We start from the raw sequence: 21,906 nt of genomic DNA, 5'->3' as shown, positions 1-21,906 counted from the left end.
GGTGAGCTTCTTGTGTGAAGAATGTGTCCTCTTTGTTTTTGTGACTCCAGAGATTAGCATAGTCTGCTAGACACTGAAGGATTGCATCCCCCCAAATTCATATGTTAAAGTTCTAGCCCCCAGTGGGATGATATTGAAGGTGAAGCATTTGGAAGGTAGGGCCCTCACAAATGGGATTAGTGCCCTTATAAAGAGACCCCAGAAAGCTCCCTTGCCCTTCTACCCTATGAGAACACAGCAAGAGAACAGCCATCTATAAACTAAGATGAGGGCTCCCACCAGACACTAAATCTGTTGGCACCTACCTCTTGGGACTTCCCAGCCTCCATAACTGTGATAAAAAAAATTTTGGTTGTTTATAAGCCTCCCAGTCTATGGCATTTTGTAATAGCAGCCTGAACAGACCAAGACAGTGTTTATCATAAACTACATGCTCAATAACTATTTAATGAAGTACTAATTCCAGACACACAAACTGATGGCATGGAGCTGAGAGAGTATATGCCATTTTCTGAGCTAAGTAAGTCCTGATGAGACTTTCAGGTTCCATCTTCTCTAGTGATCTGTGCCTACTTTTATACAGTCAAGTTCTTTCCTGGAGGTTTCCAATTGCCTTTCTTGGTTGTACTCAAGATTAGCCCAAGCCAGACCATAGTCTCAGCATATCCTGATTCTAGAGGACCTGCCCCAGAGGTTTCTACTACTGTGAAGATTATCCGTTGGTGCTCAAGGCACAGTTGCAGAATAGAAGTGGTATAGGATTGTGTATGAGCGGATATGGGGCTACCTGGTGACTGTGTCCCAACCCTGGAATGGTAAGTTACATGGCAATGACTAACATTACCTGTGATAACTAATGTTAACTAATGATGTACATAAGTAGCCTACTTTTCACCTGAGGGAGGCTCCGGTAAACAAAACTGGCATTCGACAAGCAGGTGACCAAACTGATAATGATCAATACTAAAGGAAATATGAGGAGAAATGCTAAAGCCCCAAAATAGAACTAACAACTGAAGGAAACAGGGAGAATTCAACAAGCATTTTAAAGTGAACAAAATGAATCTCAGGTCTGAAAGAATGTCACAGTTATTAATAGGAAAAAGTGTGGAAATGATGCGGCTATTGACATCATGGGAATGTTGTCCACCTTGACAATGTACACATAAAATTCCAGACAACAAAGTCGATAGGAGAAGAGGGAAAGAGAGCATGAAGGAAAGCACAGGAGAGCCTGTCAGTAGTTGATAGATAGTATTTAAAAGTGGAAGTTGTTTAAAGTCACAAAGTTGACCTACAGAGAAACAAAAAGAAGGATGTGAGGTATGGAAAGGATCAGAAGAGGAGGTGGAATGTAGTGCAAGCAAACTGGATTCTCATCCATCTTAGCAGAAATCTCATAATACCCAAAACTGATATATCTAGAAACTGTGGCATAGGCCAATTAATGAAAGACACAAAAGTCAATTGCCTGAGGGTGGAGTACAAGAGGCGGGGGTTATGGGAGCTTTCTTCCTATGTCTTTACTGGCATGTTCCCAAGCTTCTCACAATAAAGGATAGCTTACCTATGTGATAAGAGTATGTAAAAATATATGAAATAAAGGTGGAGTTGCATTATATGCACATTTATCACCACAAAAATTCGAGTATGTGGTATCCAGACAGAGAAAGGTCGGGCAGGAAGCTGTGTGGTGTAGGTGGCCCCGCTGTGGGGTGAGCATGGAGTCTGCTGGAAGCAAGTGTGAGATGGGAAGTGGAAGACTGCTCTTCTTGCACATGGTCCCAGATCCTGCATGAGCTACCATGCTGAGTGTGATCCTGATGCTTAGAGGTAAGAGTTTTAGTAAAACACAATGTCCTAAACATTAAACAGCACCACTGCCCTCAATATGCAGAAGAGCCAGTGAGCCAGTGAGTGGAAATCTCAAGTGGAATGGACCTCTAATAGCAGGAGTACCATAGACTTGTACCTAAATATTTTTAATTGCTGTCTATATATTAAGTCTTAGTAATTATATTCAACTGTGCTATCTGTAGCCGGATCCATTTGGGGCAAGCAGAAAACTACTCTATTCTTCCATTATTCCTTCAAACTTATTCTTTGCATCTTTCCTGTCTATGCATGAACTCTTGAGCAGGTCTTACGGTATTTTTGGCCCTTTCAGTCACAAAACCAGTCTTGTTTCAATAATTGAAAATTCCCCTCCAATGTGTGTGTGTGTGTGTTTTTGTTTTTTTAATGTATTAATGAGAGACACAGAGAAAGGCAGAGACACAGGCTGAGGGAGAAACATGGGACTCGGTCCCAGAATCCCAGGACCACAACCTGAGCCAAAGGCAGCCACTCAACTCTGAGCCACCCAGGTGCTCCTCCAATGTGTTTCTGAAATGTCCATTTGAAAGCTCCCCCAGCTTGGGTGCACCTGACTGGAAGCCCATGGAGTAGAAGACAGTATGGTGGACTCTTCCCTATTCCTCACTGCACTACCCCTCATCTCCTCCTGACTGAAGGATCTAGAATGAGACAGAAAGCTGGGGTCAGGGCAAGAAGTCCAGTTCTGATTAGAGTGTGTATGGATGTACAACCTCTGGCTTAGATCCCTGAAGGGTGAGTTGGTGAATTCTTGGAATCTCCCCACCGAGACATGTGTGCCATGTCTGTCCTCTGCTGGCTCTCTCTGACTCTACCTGAGTCTCTGAGCTTCCTCGGTGGAGGCTTCCTTACCTCCCAGGCAGTCCTCTGAGGTGGGATCCCCTTTACGACAGCTCCAAGCTGGCTTCTTTCTGCAAAGTTATGAACTGTTTTCCAGAACCTATCTGCTTTGTTCTTCACACAGGTACACATTGCTCCCAATGCAGTCTGTTCTGTCTACTCCAATCCCAGGAAAGAACGGCTGGGGCCTTTAAGCTTAACAGGTAGCTATTAAAACTCCCTCTTCTTCCCAAGCTCTGGGTTTCATGAACTCCAGATTTCCAAGTGGTCCTCATGAACTCCAAATCCCATTGCCTGAGGTGAAGGAGGAGCACTTTCCCAGGGGGTGAGCAGCAACACTCTCCTAAACATTCCTCACCCTCAACCTCTTCCACCAAAACCTACTCACTCTCAGGTGTTGATGGGTGATGCTGGCAGAACTGATTCCACTAACTCTACATGCTTAGTTTTCGGATATGGCGCCTATAATATTGCCTTAGGAGGTGGCACCTGCCATCTTGTTCTCAGGCTTTGGGACACCTGCCAAACTGCAAGGTAAAAAGAGCCTAAGTTAGGCATCTTATCACACCTTACAGAGTTTCCCCCAGGATTTAAGGTTTCATTAAATAATGGAGGTCTGATATTTAAGTTATCATTTAGATTCAGACTTTTCTGTGAATGTTGATGAAGTAGAAGTGAATTTGCATGAGGGTCCCTGACAGAATGATTAAATGTGCAGCCGTGTGGGCAGGGGGATGGGGAAGGCAAGGAAAAAGAGTACCCGGTCTCTCTGAAAATGGTCCCACCCTCATGCTGGGTTTCCCTCTGAGCCCACTAGAGGACACACAAGCTGAGGAAAAGGTGTCTCTATAGATGCAGTGAGGCCAACTTAGTGGACACCAGCAACAAAGGCCATAATGAAAGAATGTGAGGAGTCCACACAGGAGCAAAGAAGTTTCTCAGGGTCTAGGTGAGATTCACCCAGTTTTTCCATAAAGAATCAGGTGGGAATCCAAGCGGGGCTGAAGACCCAGCACTAATGAATCAATTGGAGGTAGAGAAACCAGTGATATCCTTGGGACAATCACAACTTAAAGCCTGTAGGCCGGTGTGTTAGTATTTCAACACAGTGTTGAGCTTAAAAATCTTGCCCCCACCTATGTCCTCCAGAAGACAAGAGGCTGACGCCTAGAGAGCACTCTTTGTAAGCTGATGCCCATGAAAAGACACCACTGTTTGGCATCTTGGACAAAGGACTTGGCTCCATTGGTCTTAGCCCCACATCTCTGAGCATTTTAACTTCCTGTTTCACAGAAAGCAGCAGATGCCTCCATATGTCCCATGTCTAAGCATGGTCGAGAATAACCATTCAGAAATTTCACCTTCTGCAAAATGGGTTAAACTATTTTTTTTCCAGGGGAGACTGGAGCTGTCAGTGCCAAGAGAGCCAAGCTACCCTTCATTTTTGTTTACAAACAGTGTCAAATAGGTCCTTGCATGTGATGACAACATAAAAAAAAAAAAAAGACAAGTGCATTCTAATGATTTACTTGGTTAGAAATCATTGCAGAATCTTGAGACCTCACTAACCTTCCTTAGACTTCAGACTTCCAGAGTCTTTTGTCTGAAAACCCACTTAAAATGCACAGCAATTCCATACCGATTTGATAAGCTTTCCTCTTGCCACTTTCTGACACCCACAGGCCATCAGTCCAAAAGAGTGGCTGAGACTGTCTCCTCTTGTCCAGCATTGTCCTTCCTCAGCCACAGCCATGCTCTCTGTGACCCCTGGGCTCCTTCCTGCAGGATGCGTTTGCACAAAGACCTCTCTCATAACTGTTTCTCTCTGTCCCTAGAGGTCCCTGGGCTGAGTCCCTGGGTTGCAACCCAAGCCATGGCTAAATGCAGTGACACAATCGGGCTATTGTGTGAGCTGGAAGTCATCGGGAGGGCAGCAGGGGCCCAGAGCTGACTCATCAGGCACACCTGCCTGGTCCATTCGTCAGGGGTCTGGGGCAGGCAGAGCTTCCTGCAAACCCTGGCTCTTAGTCCATGCCTCTGCCCCCATGAGCACTAGCGGCATCTCTTCGGCCTCCTGCTGGCCCCTACTGCATTTTTCCTAGTCTTTCCTTCTCTCTACCAAAGCAAAGGCCAGAGCCCAGGCCCCAGGCCTGCTCCAGTTCTTGAGCCAGTCATGACCAGAGCTGGCCACCTATCTGGGAGTTCACACCCCACCCAGAGCTAATTGCCAGTTGGATCCAGTGCTCCCCATACCAGGGATGAGCTCCTTCCAGCCCATCATGACACCTTAAGGCTGCAGCATTTTGAGCCACATGAAAAGGCCAGTCAGCTGGGCAATAGTCCTGGGTATCAAGGCTGATATGGCAAAGCTAGAGGTATGAAATGGAGCCCGAGGGTGACAGAGGTAGAGGGAGAAGGAAAAGAAGTGAGCCCTGGGTACACCAGCACTTTCAAAGGGTTGAAAGTGGGAGCAAATGAAGTAACACAGGTGATGTCCAGAAAAGGCGATAATACAGAGGAGGGCAAGTGCCAGTGAGGCCTGGCGGAGACTGGGGTCCGGGATGGAGCAGTGCTCTAGGGCCCGCCATCCAGGGGAGCCAGAGTACTAGGAGCAAGTTCCAGAAAGACAGGAGGCAGGCTGGAGAGGAAGTTCTTGAGGGAGTCAAGGCAGCTTTGAAATGAGCCTACTGGCTTGGCCCAGCTCCCTGTGGACGTGATCTACCAACAGTCACCACTAGCGCCATGTAGCCGAGAACTTGAAACATGGCACGCCCAAATGACGACATACCTAAGTGTTAAATACGTACCAAATTGTGAAGACACACCAAAAAAAAAAATGATGTGAAATATCTCATTAATAAGTCTTTAAATCTATAAGATGTTGAAACAATAATATCTTGGGTTAAATAAAATACCTTACCAAAATGAATTCCAACTTCCTTCACTGCACTTTTTAAAGTATGTCTATTAGAACATTTAAAAAGACATAATTGGGTGGCAGTATGTCTCTCTGGGGGCAATGTTTGTCTGGGCTGTTTACTCACCTGAATTCCCAGGTTCCCCAGCCCAGTCCCCTTCCGGCTTTCCCTCCCTCATCTCTGACTGCTACATGATCCTGCTTTCAGAACACAATGTATCCCTGGCAAGAACAGGATGCTATGAAACATGAACAGTGACAGAACAGAACAACCTCTTGGAAATGACAAATAAGATGGCCTTAGTACTAGATTTATTAGAAGGGCTGTGTAATAATGTTGAGGAAATCTTCTAGAAATGGAGAGAAGAGATAAGAAAACTGTAGGATATGCCAGAGCTAACAATCAACTATTAAGAATTCCTTCCCCAGTAAAAAAGGGGAAAGTGGTGGGAAGAACAATGTCGAAAGTTCTGGGAGGTGAAGGAGAGGAGAGAGAAGTTCAGGTCAAAAAGCTACATTTAATCCCTCATACTAGGAAGTTGGTAGAAAATGTCTACACCTGAAAAACTGATAAAGAGCAGTATAACTGCATCATATTTAGCTATTTGGTCCAGAAGTAAATACTGAGTGATGGTCTGTAAAGAAAGGGACAATTGGTGGCACTTCAAGCCAGCCCACAGCTGCGGACCCTCAGCCCCATTCACATGACAGGACAAATATCAGTATAAAAGCCAAGCTTTTAGAGGATGCTGTAAAACAATATTTTTATGCATTTGACATGGAAAAAATTACAAATAAGACACAAAAAGCAGAAATCTTGAAGGAAATAATAAACAAGGACAACTCCACTAGAAACCAGGATTTCCATTTCTCAGAAGACACAATCCAGAGAGAAAAATAAGGTCAGGTCATGAACTGGGAGAATATATGCTCAACACTTTCTCAACAATAAGAACTTACAAAAGGAAAAGAGAAACACTCAATTTAAAAAGGGTGCACATATACACAGGCAATTACACAAGAGGAAACATAATGGCCATATAAAAGGATGGTCATCCGGTCAGGGAACAGGGGAATGCAGATTAGAACCAAATTTTGATTCTGTTTCAGACCCGTAGGACAGTCCTGGTGTGTCAGTGCTGTGAGTCACCATGTACTGCTGGGAGGAAGGTCAACTGGTGCGACCTCCTAGGGAACCAACCAGCAATATCTAACCAAGGTCAATGTAACCATAGTATACGGCTGAGAAATCCACCATTAAACACACAGCAGGAAATTCCATATATATATGGCAAAAATATATATATATATATTCTACATATTTGTCTCTAAATGCCTATGTACACATATTTCCATAGTTTATATAATTGTAAAACAATATCATCTTCCATACATATAGATGGAATTTTGTGGCATATGCACAAGAATGTCTCATAACAACACCATTTATAATAAATAACAAAAACTATAAACAACTGAACATCCACAGATAATGAATGCACTAGCTAAACAAATAATAATGAATGACCACAGTCAGAAGAATCCAACGAATTTGTAATTTGAATTAAAAAAAAAGTTGCAGTGGAATATATTTAGTGTAAGATGATTTATATGAAGTTTAAAAACAGGCAACACAGTGATACACAATAGTTAAAGCTTTATATGTACAGTTACACATATGTAACAGAAATGGATAAAATGAGTCCCAGTGATTAATAACAAATTCAGAACAATTCCTGCGGGGGAAGGGAAGTAGACAGAACTGGATCAGGGAAACCCACAGGCCCTCCACCTGTATTGGCAACATTAATTCCTGAAGCCAAGGAGTACAGCAGTACAACTCTTTTACTTTCCTTTCTTTTTAAGACAGTTTTGAATTATGAAATATAATATGCCCATTCAAAATGCATAAAAAAGTCCATGTACTGTTTAATATATTTATAAAGCAAATACCCACATAACTGCCACCCAGGTCAGCAAACAGAGCATTGCTTTTACCCCAGAAGCCCTGCCTGTAACTCTTCTCCATCAAAACACCCTCCTTCCCTCCAGAGGCAACCGCTATTCTGACCTCAATACCCCTCTCGATCTCTATAGTTTTTACCACCCGAGTGCAAATCCTTGAACAGTACAGTTTAGTTTAACCTGTTTTTGACATTATATAAATGAAATTATACTGTATTATTTTGCATCTAGCTTCTTTTCCTCCACAATACATCAGTAAAAACACTGCATGTATGTGTATATGCGCGCGCTTCATTTTTACCACTGGATAGTAAATCTATTGTGTTAACCTATTTTAAAAATGCATCTATATTATTCTGTTCTTGATGAATCTTTGCTGATTACTGGAAATGAATAGTGTTTTTAATTATCTAAATTTTAATGTGCCTCCTGAAAAGTTGTCTGTTTTAAAAAAAAATAAAATGGAGGAAAAAGCAAAACTGTTAAAAATAAGGAATTTTTTGCTGATTTCTTTCAGGGCACTAATTCTAGCTCAGGCAGTAATAGCATCATAGTGAATTTGTTTCCAAACCTCACTATTGTGTAGAACACCAGTGGTCCTGGTTCTGCTTTGGCAGCCATCAGAATCCCCTAGAAGGTTTGTAGAATTCTGGATCCCACCCCCAAGGTGTCTGACTTGTCGGTCTGATTGAGGTCTAGAAAATTGCATTTCTAATAGCAATCAAACTTTGAGAACAATTGCTGTAGACAATTCTTGTGCAGAAACTGGTAGGCATTCTGAACTTGAAACATCAAATCAGAAAGAATAACATGTGCATTTTTGTGTCACAAAATTACTTTAAAGACTTTTTACCTAAAAGCTCGTTGGCATCTGAACAGTGCCCTTGTCTGTGTGAAGATGAAATTTCAGTAGAGCTAAACCAGATTTGACTGAAGCAAGTAAGTGGCCTACTGCACTCAATTTCTCAAGCTGACTCTATTGTCTCAAAGGGTAATAACGTGCAAAAAATGAGTTTATTCATTCTTGGGATATCCGTAATTGCTGCTTTTCTAACTCAGCGTGTTATGAGAAAAGCCATTAATGGGGAGTCTTTATTTATAGATTTGACTTGGGAGACGTTAGCAAGCTGTATTTGCAATCATTCACAGTCAGTGAGCATTTTGGGGAGCATTATTACTGATGGAGAATACTACTGCTCAAAACACAATCATGTAAAATTATGAAGCACTTTCTGGACATGAAAGTCAAAACTTTGTCAACATATTCTGACTCGATTTTATAACTGTACTTATCTAAGTTACCTCTGTCATGAGCAAATGTTATCCATGTATTACTCATTCATTCATTGAACAAATATTTATGAGAATCTGCTATATGCCAGATCCTGTTTTAAGTCTTGAGATCCATCAGGGTGGGGTGGGAACAGCAAAAATCCTCTGCATTCATGGAGCTTATATTCTAGCAAGAGGTGGAGACAAATTAAATCATAAATAGAGTAAGTGAGTAAAATGTCTATTTTATTAAAAGGTGGTCAGTGCTAGGAAAAAAACAGAGCAGGGAAAGGGGACTCAGGATTGTGGGGAGTTAAATAATGTGGTCAGAGTGGGTCTCATTGACAAGGTGATATTTTAACAAAGGCTTAAGAAAGGACCCAGCTATGTAGAAATTCAGGTAACAAATTTGGGTAACAGATGTACAGCAAACATGAAGGCCCTAATGTGGAAACCTGCCTGCTATCTTTGAACAGTTGTGTGAAGAACAGGCGCTCAGTGTGTCTGGAGCAGAGAGAGATGAGGATGGGGAAAGCCATAGTGTGTGAAGCCACGGCAAGGATCTTGGCTTTCAGGGCACGTGAAATGCAGGGTTTGATGCAGAGGGCAAATATGGCCTGATTTAGTCTTTTTTACAACAGTTTTATTGAGGTATCATTGATATACCATAAACTGCAAATATTTTAAGTGTACAATTTAATGTGTGGACATGTGAACACACCCACAAAAGCATCACCAAATCAAGCTCATGAATAGATTACCCCTGCCCCTTTGTAATTTCTCCCTCCCACCCCTCCTCCAAGTAAACACTCACCTCTTTTCCGCCCCTTGCATTTTATAGAATCACAACACGTGTGCTCTCTTCTCTGGCTTATTTCAGTCGATATTTATTTAGTGATTCATCCAGCTCGTTGCATGTATCCATAGTTCATTCCCTTTTAGCGCAGAGTAGCGTTCCATCACATGGACATACCAAAATTTATCCTTTACCTGTTGGTGAACATTTGAATTGCTTCCAGTCTTTGACTATGTCAAGCAAAGCCGCTGTCTGACATTGGTGCACAGACCTTTGTATGGATATATGCTTAGACTGGCAAGGCTGGGTCATATGGTAAGTGGATTTTCCGAAGTAGTTGTACGATTCTGCAGCCCCACCAGTTGCTCCACAGCCTCACAGCTGGCGAGGCCCATCTCTTACATTTAAGACATTCTGATAGGTGTGTAGTGTTAGCCCACAGTGGTTTTCATATGCATTTCTCTGATGATTATGATATGGAACATGTTTTCCTGTGCTTCTTCGCCATCCAAATATCTTCTTTGGTAAAGTATCTGTTCAAACTTTTGCCCCCAAACCAGGCTATTTGTTTTATTATTGAGCTTTTGAATCCTTTATTCTAATAGTCTTTTTCTGATATGACTGGCAATTATCTTCTGCCAGCCTGTGTGATCTGTCTTTTTATTCTATTAACTGTGTCATTCAAAGAGCAAAGATTAACTTTTTCTTTTATGGATCATTATTTTTGGTGTTGTAACTGAGAAATCTCGGCCTAACCCAAAGTCACAAAGATTTTCTTCTTGCTTTCTTCCGGAAGTTTTACAGTCATACATTTCAGACTATCATCTACTTTGGGTTGACTTTTATATATGGTACAAGTTATGAATCAAAGTTTATTTTTTTGTATATATTAATATCTAATAGTTCCAGTACTGTTGGTTTAGATGACTAAATTCTCTTTGGATCTTTGTCAAAACTCAGTTGTATATATATGTGTATATGTGGGTCTATTTTTAAACTCTGTTCTATTTATCAGTGTTTATGCTGGTAACAGACTGTCTTGATTATTATGGTTTTATAATAATTCTAGAAATCGAGTAGCATCTATCCTCCAACTTTGTTCAATGTTATCATCTATTCTAGGTCCTTTGCATTTCCATATAGATTTTAGAATCAGCTTGTTAATTTCTACCACAAAAAAGTCTACTTTGATTTTGATTTGAGACTGTTCTTTTATTTTTTTTTGAACAGTTGACATACAATGATATATGAGTTTCAGGTGCCTAATCTAGTGAATTGACAATTCTATGCATTATGCGATGTTGACTACCATAAACATGGTCACCATCTGTCACCATACAATGTTATTACCATAATATTGACTCTATTCCCTATGTGTTTTTTTAAAATTTGTTTATTTATAGTTGGTTTTTTTGTTTTTGTTTGTTTGTTTGTTTGTTTGTTTTTGTAATCTCTCTACCCAACGTGGGGCTCAAACCCATGACCCTGAAATCAAGGGTCTCATGGTCCTCTAACTGAGCCAATCAGGTGCCTTTCCCTATGTGTTTTTAATCTATAGATCCATTTGGTGGAAAAGTGAGTCTTCCAGCCTATGAATAAGGTATATATCTTCATCAGTTTAAGTCTCTTTAATTTCAGCAAAGGTTTGTGGTTTCCAGTGTGGGGCCTTTCACATGTTTTGTCAGATTTGTCCCTACACTTATATTTTTATGTGACATTAAGTCATATGGATCTTATTTCATTTCTGATTGTTGCTAGTATATAGATAGGTAACTGATCTATATCTTGATATTGTATGCTGCAATCTTGCTAAACTCATTCATTCTCATAGCTGATCTTTAGATTCCATCATATTTTTTATATAGACAGCCGTGTCATCTAGGACATAAAGTGGAGGTGGTTATCAGAACCTGGGGGCTGGGCTTACCTGATGGGCCCTGAGCCCATAAAGCCCCCAGGAGGTAGACACAGGATGGAAAGAAGCTGCTGCTGGAGACAACACTCAAGGCTCCCTGCTTGGGCTCCCAGCACAGCCTCCAGTTGGTCATGTGCAGCAAAAACCAGGTGATGTAGTCATCTGAGCAAACAGCCTTCCCAGCCAGGTCTCCTGCCATAGAGAAAAGCAGATGAAGGACAAAGGAGGGAGATAATTGCAAAGGGGCCATCAAACAGCACAAACATTAAGATGTCAAGAATATGAGGAGGAACCAAAAGGGATGCTGGGCAAGGGCAATGGTGATGCAGGAGGGAAGTCACACTAACCCAGCGCCTGCAGGCAAATGAAGAAAATTCCAGGCAGGTGGAAATGATCAGTGGTGTTCAGTGGCTGCAGAGAGGTCAAGAGAGGGGCTGAGAGATGACCTTAAGTGGGCCACATCATATAAAGGCCAGCAGTGGGGGACACTGGATGGGAGAGAGGAGGTGGGGAGGGACGTACAGACAGTTCTTCTGAGGCTTTGCGAGTAACAGGGCTGGAGCCTTAAGAGCTGGCAGACTCAGGAAGCGTGTGTGCATGCACAAGAATGCACGCGTGTGCATGTGTGCTAGAAGTAGTAGCAGTATGTGTGTACGCTAATGAGAATCAGGCAGTCCCCCTTAAACCACTCAATAAATATGAATTAATTCAGACTCCCTGTGTCAGAGGACAGAGACCACCTCAAACTGAGGCGAAAGAGGGAGAAAGACAACGCTCCTGAGGTACAGAGCCAACCCCCAGCGCTGAGAGACTGGCAGGGGCGGGAAGTAAGAGAAACTGGAGGCCGGGTGCCCAGGGCCTCAGCACGGCCTCTCCTGGGGATGCCCTTCCCGCTTCCCTCGGCTTCCTTTTCACTCACTGTGGTCAGTGCTGTACACGTGACAGAAATCACGGCCTCTGAGAGCTCCTGAGATATTTTTTTATGGCTTCAACCACTAGATTTGATGCAACTGTCTTGGGTTACAGCCCAGAGATTCAAGAGGGGCTCCCCGATTGGCTCAGACTAGGGAGCTGCTTATTCCTGGAGCAACGACCCGTGGCCTTCGGTGGCCGAGACGCCTCATAAAACGGTCCCTCGTGGAGGGTGGAAGGTGGAGGGTGGAGGGGCGGGGAGGCGCCCGGCAGAAAATAGGACCTCGGCAAAGACCAGCGCTCAAGACAAAACAGTCCTGGGGTTGGAATTTGTCAGCAGGTGGCTGGTTCCAGCTGGTTCTCAGCCAGTAGAAATACGTTTCCAGAGCTCTGGGGGATTATGCCAACTATGAAGATAAAAGTGGATGGAGGGGATCCCTGGGTGGCGCAGCGGTTTAGCGCCTGCCTTTGGCCCAGGGCGCGATCCTGGAGACCCGGGATCGAATCCCACGTCGGGCTCCCAGTGCATGGAGCCTGCTTCTCCCTCTGCGTATGTCTCTGCCTCTCTCTCTCTCTCTCCGTGTGACTATCATAAATAAATAAAAATTAAAAAAAAAAAAAAAGTGGATGGAGTGGGCAGCCCTGGTGGCTCAGTGGTTTAGCGCCGCCTTTGGCCCAGGGTGTGATCCTGGAGACCCAGGATCGAGGCCCACATCGGGCTCCCTGCATGGAGCCTACTTCTCCCTCTGCCAGTCTCTCTCTCTCTCTCATGAATAAATAAATAAAATCTTTAAAAAAAAAAAAAAAGTGAATGGAGTCAGGAGAGGTAAACTGAGGAAGCCGGACGCCGGCTCCTCCTCTTGTCTCCCAAAGCAGGTCGGGCGGTGTCCCAGTGCCCTCCCAGGCTGCTGGGGCGCGCAAGTGAAAGCCCCGTCCCCACCCCCCCCCCAAGGACTCGAGACATCACTTAGGATCCCCGTCCCGAGTCAAAGGGGGTTGGTTAAGTTTGGGAAGAGCCAAGTGGCCAGAAAGGCAGAGGGGGAGCCCCGACTTCAGCTGGTGTGCGGGGAGCAGGGGTGCGCCGCCGTCAGCCCCGGGTGTGGGGCTGTTGCTCATCCTGCAGCCCCTCCCTGGTGGCCGGGAATGTGACCTGCTTCTGCGGAGCGGCTTTGAGCGAGCCCGGGGAGCTCCTCCCGGGGTCTCCAGGCAGGGCCCGTGGGACACCCTGTTCGGCCTCAGCCGGCTCGAGCGCACTCTCCGTGGGCAGCCGAGCCTCGGGAAGGAACGCGGGGGGATGCGGCGGCTGCCCTGGGCGGGGACCCCCAGCCCCCTGCCCCGGGCCCGGCCTCGCCCCGCGTCCGGGCGGCGCAGCCAGCCGGCCCCAAGCCCCGGGAGAGGGGCGCCTGCTGCTGTCAGACCCGGCAGGGATCCCACCTCCCCACGTTGCAGAGGAAGAAAGCAGAGGATAGAAGCCGTAGGGAGGCCTTCGGAGGCCCCTTCTTGAACAGTGACTGAGTCCTGGTACGCACGAGGTGCTTAGTGCATTGGCTCAGAATGCTGTTGCATAGAACCTCGAGAAATGGTCCTGGATTGAAACCTACAGCCGATCCTTGAACCACACAGGTCGACATAGACGCAGATTTTTTTTCAGTAAATATAGTAGAATACTGTAAGCGTATTTTCCTTATGATATCGCTAATAACATTTTCTTTTCTCTAGCTTACTTTATTGTAAGAGTACAGTATTATAATACGTATAACACACAAACTATGTGTTAACCGTTTATGTGATCAGTAAGGCTTCTAATCAACTGTAGGCTATTAGTAAAGTTTTGAGAGAGTCAAAAGTTATGCATGGATTTTTTTTTTTTTTTTTTTTTTTGAGAGACAGAAAGCAAAGGGGCAAAGGATGCAGGAGAGAGAATATGAAGCATACCCAGCATGGAGCCCAACGTGAGGCTCTATCTCATGACCCTGAGATCATGAGTCAAAATCAAGAGTCCGAGGCTTAACCATCTAATCCACTCAAGCACCCCATACATGGATTTTTGACTGCTGGGGATCAACATCCCTAATCCCCTCTGCTATTTAAGGGTAAATTGTATTTTATTCCTTTTTTTTTTTTAAGATTGTATTTATTTATTCATGGAAGACACACAGAGGCAGAGACCTAGCCTGATGCAGGACTTGATCCCAGGACCCCGGAATCATGCTCAATCATTGAGCCATCCAGGAGCCCTTGTATCTGATTCCAATTGGAGACTCCTCCCCCTTTACTCCCCTTTACCCACATGTGCATTGAGCCATCACAGGACATGAACAGTACAGTGAGGCCACCAAGAAGCAGTCATTTCTATTATTGGAACCTGGGGGAGAACAGCATCCAAGAAATCTTACAGAAGCCTTGTGGCCATTTCCTCATGTATCAAGAAAATGTGAAAGCCATCTCCTAAGGACCAAATTTATACTGATCGATGAAGTGCTTCGCCAATTTAGACAGTAAGAGGTTGTTTAATTATAGCAGAGTACTGGTGCATATTACATCAAACATTTGTTTTACATCTGAAAGCCCTGGAAATGGAAATTAATAGATTCACGCAGGAATGCACTTACTTGCGGAGGCCCAGTGATTCCGAGTAGACCAGCAATTACTCATTTTCCTTTGAATTCATTTCTGTGATGGAAACACAAAAAGTGATTTCAAGAAGGAAAATCGTTGCATGGAAATCTGGCATGTTTTCACAAGGACTGAATTGCTCTTTTGTTTCCTGTCCCGCAATATGAGATTGTCAGCTGAAACTGGGTCTCTGCTGTGTTAGCAGAGGCAGAGAAGGCTCTGGCATCCAGCGATGGCCCTGCCCTGCAACCAGCCACCAAGGAGTTTCCAGTATTTGGAAGAGAGCAGAAAGCAAGTCCTCAGGAGAACAGGGGCACTGCCAACATGAGGATAATAAGGGAGCATTCCAAAGGAGAGACAGCTGGCAGACATGGTCCTCCACGAATCAGGATCAAACATTAATTTCATTGTTATGAAGATAAAAGAACAAAAGGGATTAAAGAATTATACCAGATAAGGCCAGGACTTCTTTTTTTAAAAAAAACCCAAGTCATTAACTCTGGGAAACAAACTGAGGGTCACTGAAGGAGAGGTGGGGGGGATGGGGTGACTGGGTGGTGAGCATTAAGGAGGGCATGTGATGTGATAAGCATTGGGTGTTCTATGCAACTGATGAATCACTAAATTCTACCCCTGAAACTAATAATACACTATATGTTGGTTAATTGAATTTAAATAAAATAAATTAAAATAAGATAAAATCCACATCAATTTTGTATGTGCAGACCCTGTAGGAGCTCGATTTTCTGGCCCCCATTAAGCCCATGCCTGGCACAGTGTTGCTGTTCTGTTTATGAAAAATGTTAAGTGATGAAGCCATGGAGATTGAATTAAGAGAAAGAAAATACCTGGGATGGCAAGACCAACCTATAGGTGATTTTTTTTTTTTTTTTTTTTTAAGTGAGCCAGATGTGGGAAGCCAATGGCAGGAGCTGGAAGTTTAGCTGTGGTCTGAACTGGGAGGGGCCTCAGAGTTTCAGGGGTGAGGTGGAGGAAAGGGACTGGGATAGAACATAATAGCAGCCAATGTTAGCAAGATGGATTGAAGTAAATGAGCTTCTTGGCCCCCTTCCAGCCGTCCCTCAGCCCCAGCCTGCAGTGGCTTACTGCCACCAGGCCACAGACAGGCTCTATCCTCCACTGCCCCACACTCTGGGCAGGTTAGAGCTTGGATATGAAATAATAGAAATGATGATTATTGAGTAAGGTCCTTAATCCAACAGTTTGTAAATCTTCCAAGCTATCTGTTGGAAATTGATTATATTTTTCCGCAGAGGTGAATGAATTAGGCATTGATATGAAGCTCTCTTGCTTACTCCCAGTATACAAATTACATATATATTTTTAAATCTCCTGTGATCATATAAATCAGAGGACAATTAAGTTCTCCCGAGGCCTGGGGGACAGAATATCAAAACCAGGCAGAGAAATATGGTCTTACCTGGTAGAATAACAGCAAATTCCTCTCGCTATTAAATCAAGCGCCATTTTGCCAAATGCCAGTGAGCAAAGTATTCTAGAAACTAGAGGCAGCTGTGGTTTTCTCTCAGACCCAGAGTGGTATGCCTGGTAACCCTGGCCACTTCCAGGGAAGGAGAGGATGCGGGTGGTGCCAGAAGTCACGGAGCCCACACAACCTCTCTGATGCATGTTTGTGGATGCTCAAACAAGGTGTGGGGACTCTGTCCTCAGTAGAGTTAGAGTCACATAAAATGTTGGCACTCTTAAGGGTGTTTGAGTGGCTCAGTCGCTTAAGGGTCCAACTTTGGGTTTCCGCTCAGGTCGTGACCTCATGGGTGGTGAGATCAAGTCTGGAGTTGGGCTCCATGCTCAGTGGGAAGTCTACTTGAAGATTCTCTCCCTCTACCCCTCCTGCCACTCATGCATGCACTCTCTCTCTAATAAATAAATAAATCTTTAAAAAATATATTTGACTCTTAGGGAGTCGCAATATCTATTAATACATACAGGCTCTGAACATTCTTGCAACATGGAAAAGGTAACCTGGGCTGGTCCAGCATGCATCAAGTTTACTCACAGGTTTTGCATATTATACAACAGAGCACAAAGAGAAGCAGCCAATTGGAAGATGTGCCTAGACTCTGTTTATGGGTGAGGAGCTCTCCACGCAGAATCTCTGCAGGTCATTTTTGGAGTCCACTTCCCAAGGCCCTTTTTAGAGGAGTCCCTGTGGGAGGAATATTTTTGACTCAAGTGGCATCTGCTTGGGTGGTCTCTGATTCTGGAGACTCAAGAGAGCCTGAAGGTTCAGCATGGGGAGTCCAAAAAAGACAATTCTGGAAGCTCCTCAGGGCTCTTCCTGGGGTCTTGGTTTAAGAAAAATTGTGAAAGGGAATCTTAGGTTTCCTTCTAGGTCAGTGCTGGTTTAGTCGAAAAAAATGTAAGCCACAGATAGAATTCAAAATTTCCTAATAGCCACATATAATTGCAATTAACTTTAATAACATATTTTATTTAGATCAACAAAATATTTTACTTAAAGATGTATTCAATATAAAAAAAATTAATGAGATAGCTTTTTTTTTTTTAAGTAAGTCTTTGAAATCCAGTATATACTTAACACTTATGACATATGGAAGCCCAGGCTGGCCACAGAGCCACACATGGCAGTGGCTACCGTTATGGGACAGCCTAGCTCTAGATCAGCAAGCAGCAGTGTCCGTGCAATAAAGGAAACTGGCTTCCAGCCTTACTCCACTGTTTGAAAATGTTTGGGTTCAATTCTGACTTCCTCTCTATGGTGGTTAATTTTGTGTCAACTTGACTTTGCTAAGGAAACCCCTTTAGCTGGAAGACATTCTTTCTGGGTGTGTCTGTGAGAGCATTTCCAGAAGAGATTAGGATTTGAATCTGTAGATGAATAAAAAAAGATTGCCGTCACCAACACCTGTGGATGGGCATCATCCAATCCTTGAGGGCCTGAATAGGACAAAAAGTTGGAGAAAGGGCAAATTTGCTATCTGAGCTGGATGTCCATCACCTCCTATCTTCGGACATCAGCACTCCAGTTTTGGGTGCTTCTGATCGGCCCAGGACCTACACTACTAGCCCCTGGTACCCAGGCTATCAGACTTGGGCTGAGTTACACCACCCGCTTTCCCGGTTCTCCAGCTCGCGGGAAGCAGACTGTGGGGCTTCACAGCCTCCACAACTGTGTGAACCAGTTCCTACAACAAATCTCAATCTATGTATCTCTGTGTATCCTACTGGGTCTGCTTCTCTGGAGAACCCTGGCTAATACAGCCTCTAAAACAGGAAATCTCAAGGGTGAGAACTCTTACTCATCACAGAATCCTCTAGGCCTTGGCATTTTATCAAGATGTGGTTCATCAAATACATACATTTGTTTTGTTCTTTCCTTTTCAGAAAGTATCTTGTGATCTCTGTTTCCTCAATAACACCGCACGCCCTGCTGCTTCTCGGCACATATGCGTTTAGCACCCTCTCTTAAGAGGAGACTTGGGATTTGTCTCTGCCTGAACTACTCCTTGTGTCTCCTGGACTGTGGCTACCCAGGATTGTCTCACATGGAGCAGGCAATCAGTTTCTGTTGAAGCAGAGGTAACTGAATTGTTTTCAGCATGATGCAGGAAACCGAACAGGCGTTGAAAATTGGACAGACCCAGGTCTGAGCCCTATTAAGGGTGCATGTTTGAATATGACAAAATCGTCCCCTTCATTACTCAGATATTTATTTAGTGGTGTCAAAAAGAAAATCGCAGGCCCCAAATGACATCACTTAGATTAAGGCCCCAAGTCAGAAAACCAGGACTTAATACCTAACCTACCAGTGTTGTCAAGCTCTCAGGGAATGTAACCTTTAACTAGTTGACATGGAATTTCCCGATCAATACTGGGAAATTTGCTGATAGGCCCATCTTCTCCCCTTAGGAGGACAACCTTGCCTAAACAAGGAACTCCTTGCTAATAAATTCCTTTCTTCTCCTTCCTCTTTTTTTTTTTTTTTTTATGTCCTCTCTTTGTCTTTAAAAACCTTTCTTTCATTTAGCTCAGAGGAGCTCCCCTGCTAGGTGGGATGCCGCCTGATTCAGGAATTGTTAAGAACGCCAATTAGATATCCCAATCACTCAGTTGAATTTTGTTTTTTAACAGTGACCTCCATTTCCTAGCCCTGCTGAGGAGAGAGGTCTGTGTTGGTGTCTTCACTGGGGCCTCATCAGGGGAACCATGGTTCTCCCTGGGACCAAGCCCCTGGAACTCCACCCAGTCACTGTCATCTGCTCTGGTGGTTGCTGCAGAAGCAGGGACCCAGCAGTAGGTCATCTGTGGGCTCAGCTCAGAGCAGTGAGCTCACAGCCAACACCAAGGACTGCTGTTCACCTCTTTCCTTACCTCGACATCTCTGGATCGCAGCCTGGTTTCCTGGCTATGTGGAGTACTAGCCCACAGAAAGCCAAGGGTGTCTGAATGGTTCTTTGGGCATCAGGCCTAGCATGTAGTTAGGCAAAGAGCAGAAACTCATGGCTGCCTAGAGGGCACAGAGGTCACCCAACCATTCTCCCCATTTCCCACCACTACTTTCTACCTTTTTTACCAAGACGCCCTCACCACCCGGAAATCCTACAAGACCAAGTTCCTGATCAATTTATATTCTAGCTTTCCTTTTGAAACGAGAGGGAGAAGGCCTGCCTCCCAGGGTTGTTTGGAGAGAAACATGCATCAGCAGGAGGAAGTTATTTAGTGGCAGTGTAGATAGAGGTGTCCAGGTGTGGCCTGGAAAGGGAAGGGCAGCCTACAGGCCCTAAGGGAGCCCTTCCTGCTCTTTGTTTTCTAGAACCAAAGTGCAATGGACAGACTTAAAGGCTTTCCCTTGGCAAGGCAAGACTTCCAAGCAGCCAGAAGAGTCCCAGTCATGGCCAGCACTTCTGAGCTCCGGTTCAGGCCTGGTGGCGACCACTGACTGGCTTTCCCCACTGAGGAACAGGGGAGCAAGACACAGTTTCCCCACTGCCCAGAGCTTTGAAGCATGGGGGATGTCCACTGTTCACACAGGGGCTCCCACATCGCCTCAAGGGTCCAGGGTCAACTCTACCATGGTGACCCACCCAGGCTCGCCAGGTCCCTTCTGCTTCACACCCTGTCTCAGGCTCATTTTACTACTTTCTCCTACTTTAGTTGTTGTTGTTGGGGTTTTGTTGTTGTTGTCTTTAAAGATTTTATTTATTTATTTGCAAGAGGAAAGAATACAAGCAGGGGGATTAACAGAGGGAGAAAGAGAGGCAGGCTCTCCACTGAGCAGGGAGCCTGACACGGGACTGGATCCCAGGACCCCAGATCATGACCTGAGCAGAAAGCAGACGCTTAACCAACCCAGCACCCCACTTCTGTGGTTTTTAAGCAAATCTTCAGGAAAGTAGGATAGGGAAATAGAGAGATGGGGAAAACCGAGTGACCCTGCTCCTATCTGACAGGCTTAACATGTATTGGAGTGAAGAGCCTAAAATTAATGTCGGAAAAAATTTTATTTCAAAAGAAGTGGTCTTGGAGCAAATCGCGACTGGAACTCTGGGAAGGGGTGCTCTAGCTCGGGCTCCTGTGGGTGGTGTGACCACCCCAGCCCTTGAGGGGCTCCCAGGGGCGGGGGAGGCTGGGGGCTGAGGCTCCATGCCCTCAACCACTGTGCTCTATCTGCTCATCAAACAGCCACACCTTCAATATGAAAGTGTTTTTCTGTGGGGAGATTGGTTTTTAAAAACACACTATCTAGCTTTTTATGATCTCCATTTTTCTGCGAACATGGGGCCTGGGAATACTGGCTCCCCTTGAGAAGCCCCGGCTTCGTGCTGTATCCGGTCAAGGCCCGAATCCATAGTGAGCTGGGCACAATACTTTGGGTCTGCCATGATTTTTCCAGAGCCTTTTCTGTGATCCCACTTCCAGGAATTACAGAGGTTTCTTCTATCTGGAAGAGAGACTTGCCAGGTGAGGGGATGGCCACTGACCAAGAACCTAGCATCTACCAAACTGCAGGGAGGAATAAAAAAGCCTTGTGACTTCCTGAAACCAACGGCTGGACCCATTGTTTAGACTTCATCCCACACTGGCCTCCTTTCTGACCCACAGGTTTATACTCCTGAGGAGCATGTGGCCAAAACAATAGGTCTTGGATTTTTCCCCTTCCAAAAGAGGAAGAAGGCCCATATGGCTGAGCTGGCCAGTGTCTGTTCGGCCTGCCCCCCTTCCTGCTGCCCTTGGGGCCGGTGCCATGCCTGCTGCTGGTGGCTGATGTTCTCACAGATGTTGGGAGCAAGGATTCCCTGGTCCCCTCAATGTCCTTCTAGCCAGACTAAGAATCAAACTGACAGAGACAGATAATTAGAGAAAAATAAATTTTAATTTCTTACATATTAGGCATCCACACAGACGTGGAAACTCCAGAGACAGGTAAAAATGAGGCATTGATGTCATCCTGAACTAAGGAGAAGGAGGGCAGGAGTCTGGGACTTCAAAGGGAAGGAATGCAATTCAGCAGAGAGATGAAAATGTGTAAATGTGTGGTCAACTGTGTGTTTGTTGGACGCCCTCAGAAACAAGGGGACACAGAGGACTTTGATCAGACAGGCCTTGCTAGGTTCCTCCTCCCTGTCTCCCACACCTCATTCACAGTCTGATGGAGTGATCTATGGGGATAGCTCCTTACCTGGAACAGGTCCTCTATCTCTATTCCTTTTAGGCAATTGTGGAGGGAGGTAAAGAGCTTTTCCTGAATTTGCTGGGTTTCAGTTGCCTTTTTAACTCAAAATAGTCTTCATGGCT

Source organism: Vulpes lagopus, chromosome 5 (assembly GCF_018345385.1).
Source record: "Vulpes lagopus strain Blue_001 chromosome 5, ASM1834538v1, whole genome shotgun sequence".
NCBI lineage: Eukaryota > Metazoa > Chordata > Mammalia > Carnivora > Canidae > Vulpes > Vulpes lagopus.
This window is presented reverse-complemented; position numbering follows the sequence as displayed.